The 12,188-nt window shown below is 37.6% G+C and overlaps 1 long non-coding RNA gene across 1 annotated transcript; it reads left to right on the top strand.

Moving 5' to 3' along the window:
- Nucleotides 1-9,591: 9,591 nt before the first annotated feature.
- LOC307164014 lies at nucleotides 9,592-10,670 on the top strand. The gene is made up of 4 exons (XR_013822189.1): nucleotides 9,592-9,799; nucleotides 10,131-10,251; nucleotides 10,400-10,536; nucleotides 10,644-10,670. It is a non-coding gene; the product is annotated as an uncharacterized lncRNA (long non-coding RNA).
- The last annotated feature ends 1,518 nt before the right edge of the window (nucleotides 10,671-12,188 follow it).

The raw sequence follows: 12,188 nt of genomic DNA, 5'->3' as shown, positions 1-12,188 counted from the left end.
GTTGTCAAATTCGTATGATACTCGTACATATTTGTATACTCGTACACAATCCTGCAGCTTTCACTCCTAGTGCTGTCATTGGCTACTTCCTCAATTCCTGTACATATTTATCACGATATTTCAGATGCGCCACTTCTTGGAAAGTTGTCGGATGTCACACACACTGTCAGAAAGTTTATATTAATTGCAAATTGGTCCCCGTCTGTTAATCTTCCAGTGATACATGATGTTTCTCCACACCTCATAACCTACCTCTGTTTGCAAGAGTGTAAAAGCTTATCTGACTTGTCACATGACATCAGATACTCGATTATTTTGTCATAATCAGATCAGTTACACTGCTAATAACTGTCCCGTTTGCATGTAAATCATTTTCATATGATTATTGCTTGCTATTAAAGACATACTTTTATTCATAGAAATGCCCACATATCAGTGAACTTTTAACATAAAAACGCTTTTAACATTTAATTATGCAACACTCTTTACAGAAAACATATCCCACAGTTATAAACTGACTATTTGCAAGTAATGTATTAAAATTGCCTTCCTTTCTGTTTTGCAGGATTACTAGTCCTTTTTTTAAAGCTCTACCAATATCAAACTCAACAGCTCTTTTAAGAGCCAACCATTACAAGAGCTACTAGTGAGTCGCAGTGAATCTTGCTGTGATCAGCCCTTCCCAGGTGAAGTTTCTAGAATATTGCAATCAGTATTTACTCATCAAATATTCTCTCCTGAATCATATGGTAAATTACTTATTTATAACTGTCTTAATTTGTGTTTCAAGAACAATAGTAATTGCACATAGAGTAAGTCGAAACTTTCTTGTTTTACAGCCGAGAAGGAAGACCAGTCCTTATATAAACGCAAGCTAATCGAATAAGTCCTTTGTTTCGGGTGAGGAAGGAACATCTGGTGCCCAAAGGAGACCGAAAAGTGTGCGAGTCCATTGGTATGTCTTGTATTGAAACCATGCTGTAATATGTAGTACATAATTTGATGTTGATAATTTTACATTGTACAGGTTATCACTTGGTTTTTGACCATGTGAAGCTCTTGAAACAAGTGACAGAAGAGTATGTTGTCTGGAAAGAAATAAAGCATCACTGGCAAAGGCTCAAAAGAGACCATGCCTTTCTAAAAGATCTTTTAAAATAGGTTGCTGTTGATATGGGTAAAACTGTTTTTGTTCAGTACTTAACTTATATTATGTGCTGCAATATTATATATATATATATATATATATATATATATATATAATACTTCAATGTGTATAATATATCATGTACTGACTGCTGCTTTGTAAATTTATGTAAGGAACAGGCAACTCTGGCCCTTTTGCGTTCTCCTTTTTGAGGTTGAGAGTCAACCTCCAACCCTAATCAAGCACATCTGAAAATTTTAACCAAAGTCTAGACAATAGGCAGGAGGGTTTGAGGTCGGAGCTAAACCTGCAGGACAGTGGACGCTGAGGGCCAGAGTAAACCATCACTGCTTTAAATAACGCAGAACATATGCTGACCCGACTGTCCATTAAACAACTTTATTTGAATGGTTTGTGTTTTTTGTTTTACTTTCAGACCAGGACTGGAGAACGCCTGACAGTGGGATGTTGAGACTTCTTCCTCTGGTTGAGAAAAAGCTACACCACATCAGTGATTGCATCTTCTGTTCTTCTGTTCTTCAACTGAACAAACTGTTTAGACGAGGAAGAAGAACACTATAGAGACGTACAGGGAAGAGCAAGAAACCAGTTTAGCTGTGATAATGAATCATTATTTTCCAACACAATATCAAATCTGTTTTCTGTATCATAGGTGACTGAATATGATTATCTGGCACTCGTTTTGTGGCTTCAGCAGCTGTGAATGGATTCATATGATGTTAACATAATTTTGAAGACACATTTTTATTTATCTTGAATCTCATTTTTCTTTATGCTACTTTATCAACTTTATGCTTTGTCCTCCAATAAAGTGTTTAATAAAGTATGGTGACTATTGTGAATTGAAAGTGGTGTTTTGTACAGTAAATATACATTTTTATTTGAGAAATTTTAATTTCTTATTTCTTTAGTTTAATTAACCCTTGTGTGGTGTTCATATTTTTGTTATTCAGCCAGTGTTTGTGGGTCTGGTGGACCCGCTGCATTTTTTGGTTTTTAATTCAACATAATCAAACAATTTATGTTAAAATACTCTCAACAGATGTTTACTTCATCCCAATTACAAGCAATATAAACAGCCTTTATGGTTAATATTTCCTCTTTAGCTTTGTGAGATCACATTTGAGAATTGCAGCCTTGTGCGGGAACGGCAGGGGTAGAAACAAAACTCACTTTTGCACTCACACTCTCTTACACTTCAAATCTCTCTCACACATACACACGCAACACACACACACACACACACACACTCACACACACACACACACAATAACAGCAAGCCCTGACAAGAGGAGAACAGAGTATAGGTAAACCGGACCTAAACATTTCCACACTTTTATTAGTCCCGGGTCCAGTGGACCCGAACATCCTTTGTGTAATATAAATGTGTAGGGGGGGTGTACAGTGTGTGGTCATTGAAAATGTGTTCTGATATATGTTCTTCACAGAAAATGAGCCAAGGCCAATGAGTCTGAGGTTGAAAAAATAATTAATCGTATAATATTTCTTTTGATAAAAAATGAAAACGGGTCCAACAGACCTGAACACCATACATGGGTTCATTTAAACATAACTACATATAATTAATAACTTATAAATAACTACATATAATTAATGACCATGATTCTTTTACTTGGGACATAAAAAATGTAGATCTGGTTAATGATATTTGGGACAACAATGCAACAAATGTTGCACATACATACTTGCATGTATGCCAGTTAGCAGTGAAATAAAAGAAAGCTATGTGAATGAAGTGAATGCACCTGCATGAAGAGGCTGCAGTGGGCTATCTTGCTATAAATACTTAACACTTAATTGAAGATGATCCATGTTGATCATTCTAGTACATCTACTACTGCTTTTCGAATGAAAGCATATATCACTGATGTCAGGCATATAAGCAGCAATCAGAGGGGGTGAAAAGGAAATGTTGGCACTGTTTTTTTGTTGTTTTACTGAATGGTGCATTATCCTTGTGTGTGTAATAGTAATAGTGTGTGTAGATCTGTGTAGATTATACTGCCCTTCCACCCCCAGGGGCCAAGCAACGGCCCCCAGAAGAGCAAACAAATGCACATTTCAAATGACTGTAACTCAAAGTTCGGTTAATGTATCAAAGAGAAAATCAGCTGGACAACTACTTATGCTATGTTTAATAAATAATATTGGCCACAGTTATCAGACATATATGGAAAGCTGGCATAAAGGTTATTTTTAAAGTGCTCACAGTAAAATATAAAATTTCAGTCTGTCCCTCATATATGTCATAAAGGTTTGCACAATGAACAAATTTAGATATCCAGTTGTCCATTAAATATATTATTTATTTAACATTTATTGTTTTATTACTAAACGTTTTAAACTACATTACCCAGATATCTCTGTCATTCTATCAATGAAACAGGAAGCATGGAGCTGTAGTTCATTGAAATGTGCAGACATGCTTAGGGTTAGGGTTAGGTTCTCGGTAAAGGCGTAATTTCTCACAACATAGAGACACTTTATAGTTAGCTTAATGTATAACTAACGTAATAATAACACCAAACCATACTTTGTAACATGAAGCGCCGTTTTATATGGGTTAAACGATAGTCCAATCACAGCGAGCTCTGCGATAAAGTCACAGCCAATACAAACCCAGCTGAACAGATGCGTCACACTTACATGCCCATTTATGGTAAATGATGACAGCTCTCTTCTGGTTCCGGCTGCAGGGATAGTGTAGCGGAGGCGTGCTACAACTTTATAATATGCTGATTGAGGCGGCCAAATATGGACGGGATTCCGGTTAGAGAATCAAGGGTCGGAAAACAGATCTTCACAAAGATGGATTTATTGAACAGTCTTTGCGTTGTCATCTAGATCAGTTATTCTTTGGCAATGATGTCTGTATTAATGGTCTAAAAGAACAATAAAGAAATATAATTACAATCATATTCTGAGAATCATTTACACACTGGCATGATAGTCGAACAAATGCAATAAACAATGATTAAACACTCAAGTCTGCATTCTTAACATTAATAACAGCCCTATCAATGCAAATAGTCATGATAAATTGTGCTATGATACATTATTAATGTAAACAACATTGGTGACGCAGTTTAGAATACTGCCGAGGCTAATACTGATTAGCGTGTTTCTCTCGCGGCAAATTACGGCCGCTACGGCGCTCAAAACTCGCTGATGGTAACCGCAGAACGATCGCGGGACATCAATAACATACTCAATAAACATACATATGCAAATGTACTTACATCAAGGCATAAACGCATTATACAGAGCAAAGACAAGTGTGCAGAGATGAACATTCACCAAACCGTCTTCCTGCGCGTCACACTATAATCAGTCCGTGTGGCCAACAACTTTAGTCCCTAGGACAGGCTTTCGTACAGATAGATACCTTAAATATTTTATATTTAGGCTGTTAAACATGTATTCCTTCTAATTAAATTATTAATATAAAACTTGTATTTAAAAACAAAAGACTCCTTTGTGTGGTTACCATCCAAAAACGAGGTCACATGATCAATGACACAAATTTGCTCATTTGATTAGACTGATGCATAAATACATTTGAAAGAGAAACTTTTTTTCTAAGCAATGTCCTACAGCAGGGTAGTTTTGCAGTATTTTAATGAAAGATAATTACATGTACTAAAGTGCTTCTAACATTTACAGTGTATGTATAGTATATTAAAGGTATATCAATTATATTTATATAAATGTAACAAACGCACAATGAATGGACACAATTTTGAAAGCAATATTCCAATATTTAATGTCAAACTGTTTAAAGACAAATGTAGCGCCAAAACTACTGCACAACAGAATAAAAATCAGTTAATTAAAAATATCCAGATACAGGGGCAATCTATTATAGTGACACATACATTAACGTTAAAAAATTGCTATGATGAAGTTATATTTTTACAAACCAAGAGATGAGATTCAACTTTGTTATGTGAAAATACATTTGTTTCTTCGCTTTAAAGAACAAATAGGCAAAAACATAAGCACAACATTTTACATTCTCAACTTTCATTCTATATCCCTGTGATTATTGGTCACTAAATGTAACTATGCAATGATTATGACCTTTAGCAAAACACCTGATGAGCACTGACCCTTTTTTATAAAGGCATTAGGCAGAAATCAAGTACAGTTTATGAAGCTGAAAGAGAAAACAAAATGCTTTTACAATATGGAAAAAGATAAATGACTATTTTCAATATTGGTTCTGCATAATCAAAGAGATCACGAGGAGGAGTGGGACTCCACATGAAGACTTTCAGAAACTGAGACAGAGCAAAGGGTGCACCTCGCTGGACACATCCTACGCATGCCCAAACAACAACACCCAAACACAGTGATGAAGAGGACACCACCAGGAGGATGCAGGAGACAGGGAAGACCAAGGAAGACACGGAGACAGATGTTTCACGAAGACCTGAAGAATGTCAGTGTCCCATGGGAAGATGTGAAGAACTTGGCCACGGATCTAATACGTTGGAGGACACTTGTTGCCCAACGTGCCCAGCACAGCAATTGATGACATTGCGAGTTTATCCATAACTGTGGGATATGTTTTCTGTAAAGAGTGTTGCATAATTAAATTTTAAAAACGTTTTTATGTTATAAGTTCACTGATATGTGGGCATTTCTATGAATAAAAGTATGTCTTTAATAGCAAGCAAAAATCATATGAAAATGATTTACATGCAAACGGGACAGTTATTAGCAGTGTAACTGATCTGATTATGACAAAATAATCGAGTATCTGATGTCATGTGCCAAGTCACATAAGCTTTTCCACTCTTGCAAACAGAGGTAGGTTATGAGGTGTGGAGAAACATCATGTATCACTGGAACATTAACAGACGGGGACCAATTTGCAATTAATATAAACTTTCTGACAGTGTGTGTGACATCCGACAACTTTCCAAGAAGTGGCGCAACTGAAATATCGTGATAAATATGTACAGGAATTGAGGAAGTAGCCAATGACAGCACTAGGAGTGAAAGCTGCAGGATTGTGTACGAGTATACAAATATGTACGAGTATCATACGAATTTGACAACTTCTTAAAACTTGTGAATTATTAAGACTTTCAGACTATGTTTGTACTGATTGGGCTATGGGTTTTGTGAGAAAAGTTTTAAGAAACAACAAATGCTTGATAAAATGTTTGATTTAGGGTTAAAACCAACACATACACACCATTGTGAATATTTGCCTTTGCAGCTTTCCGTCTCCTCCGTTTACTTCTCCTCAAACAATAATAGGCTGACTGAGTCCGAAAGGCCCTTTTGGTCTTTTCAGCTGAAAAAAGAGAAAAGAAAATATCATTATGTATAATATATAGGATTATTTAAAGGAAAAAGTACTGATTTACCTTACAAATGTTGGATGTTACATTGTAAAGCATTAAAAGCATGGCAAGTGTTGTGGTTAATATGCATTTACAACAAATATCACTTTAAAACTATCAATACTGAGGTAAAAGCATGGTCAGTTTTGTGATTACTGTCCTTTGCTACACCAATCACAGTAAAACTAAGGTTGCTGAGGTTTAAAGCGTGGTAAGTTTTGTGGTTACTGTCCTTTTACCACACCTATCACAGTAAAACTAGGGTTACTGTGGTAAAGCATGGTAAGTGTTGTGATTGCTGTGCATTTACAATAAGTATCACATTAAATCTACCAATAGTGTGGTAAAAGCATGGTAAGTTTTGTGATTACTGTCTTTTTACTACACTTATCACAGTAAAACTAATGTTACTGTGGTAAAAGCATGGTAAGTGTTGTTTTTACTGTGCTTCTACTACAAATACAGCTTTGGAACTAATTGTAGGCCTACTATTTTTAATCTGATATGAATATCTAGGCCTATAGCACGTCACGTGACAGGAGGCAGTGTTTATTAATCACCCTATTTTGAATTAGAAAGCAATGAAACGCAAAGTCTCCGTGGAGATGGCAGATATAATGGCAGATTAATATCGACCAACAGAAAAGACAGTACACACAGTATTAAGACAACGTATTTAGGTATTTACTACTTACCAACATCTGACAAACGTGACCTAATGCCAAATATCGCGATGTATTCGGAACGAGACTTCTTCAGCGCGATTTCCTACTGATAAAATATAATTTTAAAAATATCAATAAACAGCAAAGCAATCCAGCTTCCCTGGCAATAAGACCGAAATAATAACATTAAAAAATACATAAACCATGATAAGATAAGATCTCGTGAATGATTAAACAGCTGCAGCCGACAGGCAGAAAGTGCTGTGATCACGAAAGACGCTTCCCATTGACAATACATTAGTTTAAAAAACGTGCTGGTATTGTACGAAAATATAAACGTAAATAAATAAAACGAATAAATAAACGTGGCACGAATCAAAAGATTAAATTACGTGACCATATCACGAACTGACGTAAGACGACTTGCGTTGGAGTTATCCGTGGTCTCACCACAGACTCACTCCCCACACAGCAGGAGACTCCTAAACGGATCCGCGTTCAAGTCGCCAAACCCATTGTGACTGTCACATTCGTTATGGCACCGCCCAGAGGATCAGCTCCGCCTCCGGGCGGCGCCGTAAAATCTACTGTCAAACAGCGGATCCAGAGCGGACCCATGTCGGATCCTCGGACGCGCACGCGCCTTTTCTGTAACGGTTGGACTACGCACACACACCAAGAGCCGATATCAGTCGAGACTTTCTTCGCTGGGACACGTTTGCGCTGAACCCTCTTTTGAGTAAGTATTGATTTATTGCGACATTCACAGTAAACATTGTTTTTTAATCGTCGTGTACTAATGATTGTAATGACGTTGTTTGACATTAGGACAACTTTAGCATGTTCACTCGTGGTATAATGGTTTAGCGCTATAGCTTTTAGCTAGCTGTGCATTATTAAGTTTGCATTTTGGCAATTTTTGTCCCGTGTAGTGTCTATCTGCCATCCTCTTTATACTGAAAATTAAGCTTCGGCATTTTAATCACTGTTTGAGTCGGTTCAGACAACTAATGGGTATTGGCGCCTGTTTGAACGTCAAAAAGTAACGTTAACGTTACGGGCTTATCTGCTAATGTTAGCTAACGTTACCGTCTTACCTTGAAACCATCCAGCAAATTGACGGTACTGTATGTGATTAACGTCACCGCTCATTTTACACAGTTTAAAAACTAAACAAAACGCTAAGTGAACATAGCTACGTTTTTCATGTTGGTTTTGAGCGCGTCTCCCCCGCAGCGGGGAGACACGGGCAGAGGGACCGCAGAGAGTTCACTAACGTGGAGTTCACTAACTTTCTTGTGTCGTCGGGGTTTGATAAACAGTAAATTCATCAAATTCAGTGTCCACAATGCTATTTTCCATGTCATACTCCACGGGACCCACGTGAGTGCGGATTTCATGTCGCGGCTTTCGTCGCTGTCACTTTGCCTATATATATTCTAATATATTAATATAAATAAGATTGAGTGACAAGTAGTACTCGCCATTCAGTAACGTTAGAGCAGACAGCTCTGCAGTCGTGTAATTACGACTTTATGACTTTTCATAAACAGCTGAAGACCTGTGACTTGCATTTATTCATAGCAGACGCTTTTATCCAAAGCGACTTACAAATAAGACAAATAAAAGCAGTTAAACTAACAGTAGGACAACAAGTGCTATGACCCTTCTCAATTAAATTTGTGTTCCCTTTCGAGAGGTCTCTTGTATATTGCGTAAGGCAAAACTCCTTTTCTCGAGAATATTGAAGCCACATTTTTAAATAACGCAGTGAAGCTGCACAGCAACTGTGTCTAGCGCGGTCATTGGCTGTTGCGCAGCAACTGCATGGACCTTTGGCGAGGCGGCTCAGACGCTTGAACCAATCAGGACAGCTGCCCGCCAAAATGGGTAGCTGCCCAATCGGAAGCCCTGCCAAATTAGGAGGGACCTGCTATTTTGTGGCATCCAATCAGTATCGTCCAACGTAGCAGCAACCAATCACATGTAACTGGAAGTCAAGCGACATTTTAATAAATATACAATTACGCCATACTAGGCATTTCTTTCTGTACATATATTTCATTATTTAACAATGTACACTCATTCATAAATTATATTTATAAATGTACAAATTTATAATTTCAAGTTTAGCTTAATGTTTTTTTTTTTTTGTATTATGTCTATGATCTTCGTTACTTGATTTATATTTGATAAAGCTTTTTTAATCAAATAATATAAAATAATTACTAATAGAAGAAGTCCTATTTTATTTAAATATGTGCTAAAATTGTATATAAATTGATATAACTTATTTGCCTGGCTAAAAGCGGCATCCACTGGACACTTGTGCATGCTTTAGTCCATGTTATTCTTTTTTTGATGATTAATAAATACCCCTTTTCTTTCTTTCTACATTAAGGATGCCTTTTCATCTAATTGAATTTCAAGCGAGCGGTACATTGCTGTTGTGCCAATTGACTGGTACGACGACGGGATGGTGTACTGGCCCAGCTTTAAGAGCACTGAACGTGTGAAAAGGGCAGCTGCTAACAAGAAGAAGCATGAGCCAAACTGGCCAAGATATGATGTAAAGGTCGTCAGAACTTGTGGTATGCCAATTCATAAAATTCTTGTTTAAAAATAATTTCATGGTTGCTTCTCCTTCTGCTTGGAATAACGTATTATTTCTATGTTCTGAAAATGCACATGAAATTGTCTTTGCCTTGTAGTGTTTAAAATTTTCCATTTATATCTACTGATGATATTCTTGGCCAGGTCTCTTTTGTAAGATATATTTTGTGTTCTCAATGATACCAACCTGGTTAAATAAGATGACAATAACAATAATTATTAAAATCATCATCATCAATAATAATAATATTATGTGCAGCTCTACAGCTAATTTGAAACTCATGTTCATTTTAACATTTTCAATTTTAGACAACTACAAAGACGCCATTAGGCTTATGACTCAATATCAGACCGGCTGCAACACCTCTGAGCTACAGTCTGATGCAGAGCAGGACGGTGCGCTGCCAGAGAAAAGAGCCAGGAAGCCAGTGTAAGGGTGTTCTGTCTTGTTTTTGTTTTGTTTCTACAGTAATAGGAAGGTTATTTCCCGTAGCATTCAAAAATAGGCCAGAGATGCTTGTACTATATGTATATTTGGCAATTTTGGGATTGCAATAACCATAATGGTTACTTAACAGCCATCGTTTTGGGGACTCTGATGAGAGTGAAAAATAGCCAGAAAATGGTGACTTTGCATCTCTGAGGATGCCACAACCTTCCAACTTGCCTGGTGTATCAGTTGAAGCCTCAAACCCAAGCCAATTGCACTGGCAGAGTAAGGAATAATCTCTTAACATTGAAATAACAAATCATAATATTAATATTATGGTTACCATTCTTAGTGCTAAAGATATTCCCCTCTCCTTGTATCCATTCCTTCAGCGCCACCATCTCGCCGAGTGCCAAGCATAGCATTTCTCCCATAGCACCTGACCATGGGGCAGGACAGCAACACCCTTCACCACCTCAACTCCCTGCACCGGCATTTAACATGCGGAGAGTTACTCAAGGTAGGGACTGATTTCGGAAATATTAGTGAATAGAAAATAACCCATGTGTATTATCAGTCATGGTTAACAGATGACTACCATTTAATAAAAAAAATCCCCCCTCTCGCACACCACCCACCTCACTATGGGCTAGGAATGGCAGTCCCTCCACAACTCCCTCCACCCCCCGCACCAGCCATCAACATGCGGCGAACAGAGGAAGCCTGCCCAAGCCTGTCGTATAGACCAACATGGCAAGGGGGAAGAATGACCGATACCATTCCCTGCTCTAGTGAGCAATAACTGACAAATACAACCATTACATGTTTTCTTCAAACTTTGTCAATAACTTTTGTCATTAACTAATGTCAATAACTAATGTCAGTATTATGAGTAATGAGGATAAACACTGAAACACTGATATATTTTATACACTGCATTTTAGCTATATTTCATGTTTGTCAACAGCAGCTGAGGTACACATCCTAAGCCTGCTGGAAACCATTAAACAGCAACAAGACCAGCTTATGGCAAAGGTGAACTACCCGTGGAGGTGGAGGGATACTGCAAAACTGTCAATGGATTGAGGTGAGACTGCTGAATGTATATATACACCTTTTACCATTGATTGCTTAGTGCTCTCCACTCGTGTTAATTATCTGAACGTGCTCCTCCCGAACTTTGTTAATAAAACATCATTTAGAAAAGAAAAAGTTTTCCAGTTTTTTTTCTTTAATGGAAAAAGTAGAAACATAGAAGTTTTCTATCTTTTTCTACGTCTCTGGACACTTTCAAAAGGAACAAAACATTTTAAATGCACCTTTAAATTCAACTTGAGCTTAGAAATGTTTACCTTGCTGTCTATTTGAAAAAATATGTCTTTGACTTTTAGATTTCTTCTTTGGCCACCATTGGAGGCCAGGATGTGAAGAGGGTGACCTGGAACATCTTGGGCAGGCTCTTCACAGATGAGGTGTCCCATCAGATAAACTGGAAGGGTGTTCATAACAAAAAGCCCTTCAGTAGAATGGCAACAAAGACCTTGCTTTTCAGTAAGTATATAATTCGAAGTAATATTTAATACAAAGTAAATAGTTTGTAAATTTTAGGGCGGCCTCGCAGCAACGGTCTTGCCAATATGACCGTGTAGCCTTTTTTAGACTGGCTACTATACCATAGACTTTTTTGATGTTTGATGTCCTTTTTTGGTAACACTTTAAATATACCACGCTGATTTATCCACATACAACATGTCCTCTGATCAAGGAACTAGAGCTGAAGATCTTTGCCCGAACCCGACGGGACCCGACGGGTTTGGTCGGGTTCGGTCGGGTTCGGTCTTAATTTCTATTATTTTACACGGGCTCGGGCCGGGCTCGGGCTCGCGCTTTGGGTTGCGTGGTAAATGAGCGGTCAGGTGATGTGTTTAGATTAGCGT

Source organism: Squalius cephalus, assembly GCF_949319135.1.
Source record: "Squalius cephalus genome assembly, chromosome: 1".
Taxonomy (NCBI): domain Eukaryota; kingdom Metazoa; phylum Chordata; class Actinopteri; order Cypriniformes; family Leuciscidae; genus Squalius; species Squalius cephalus.
Note: the sequence above shows the minus strand (reverse complement) of the source record. Positions and strands in the feature narration are given on the sequence as shown.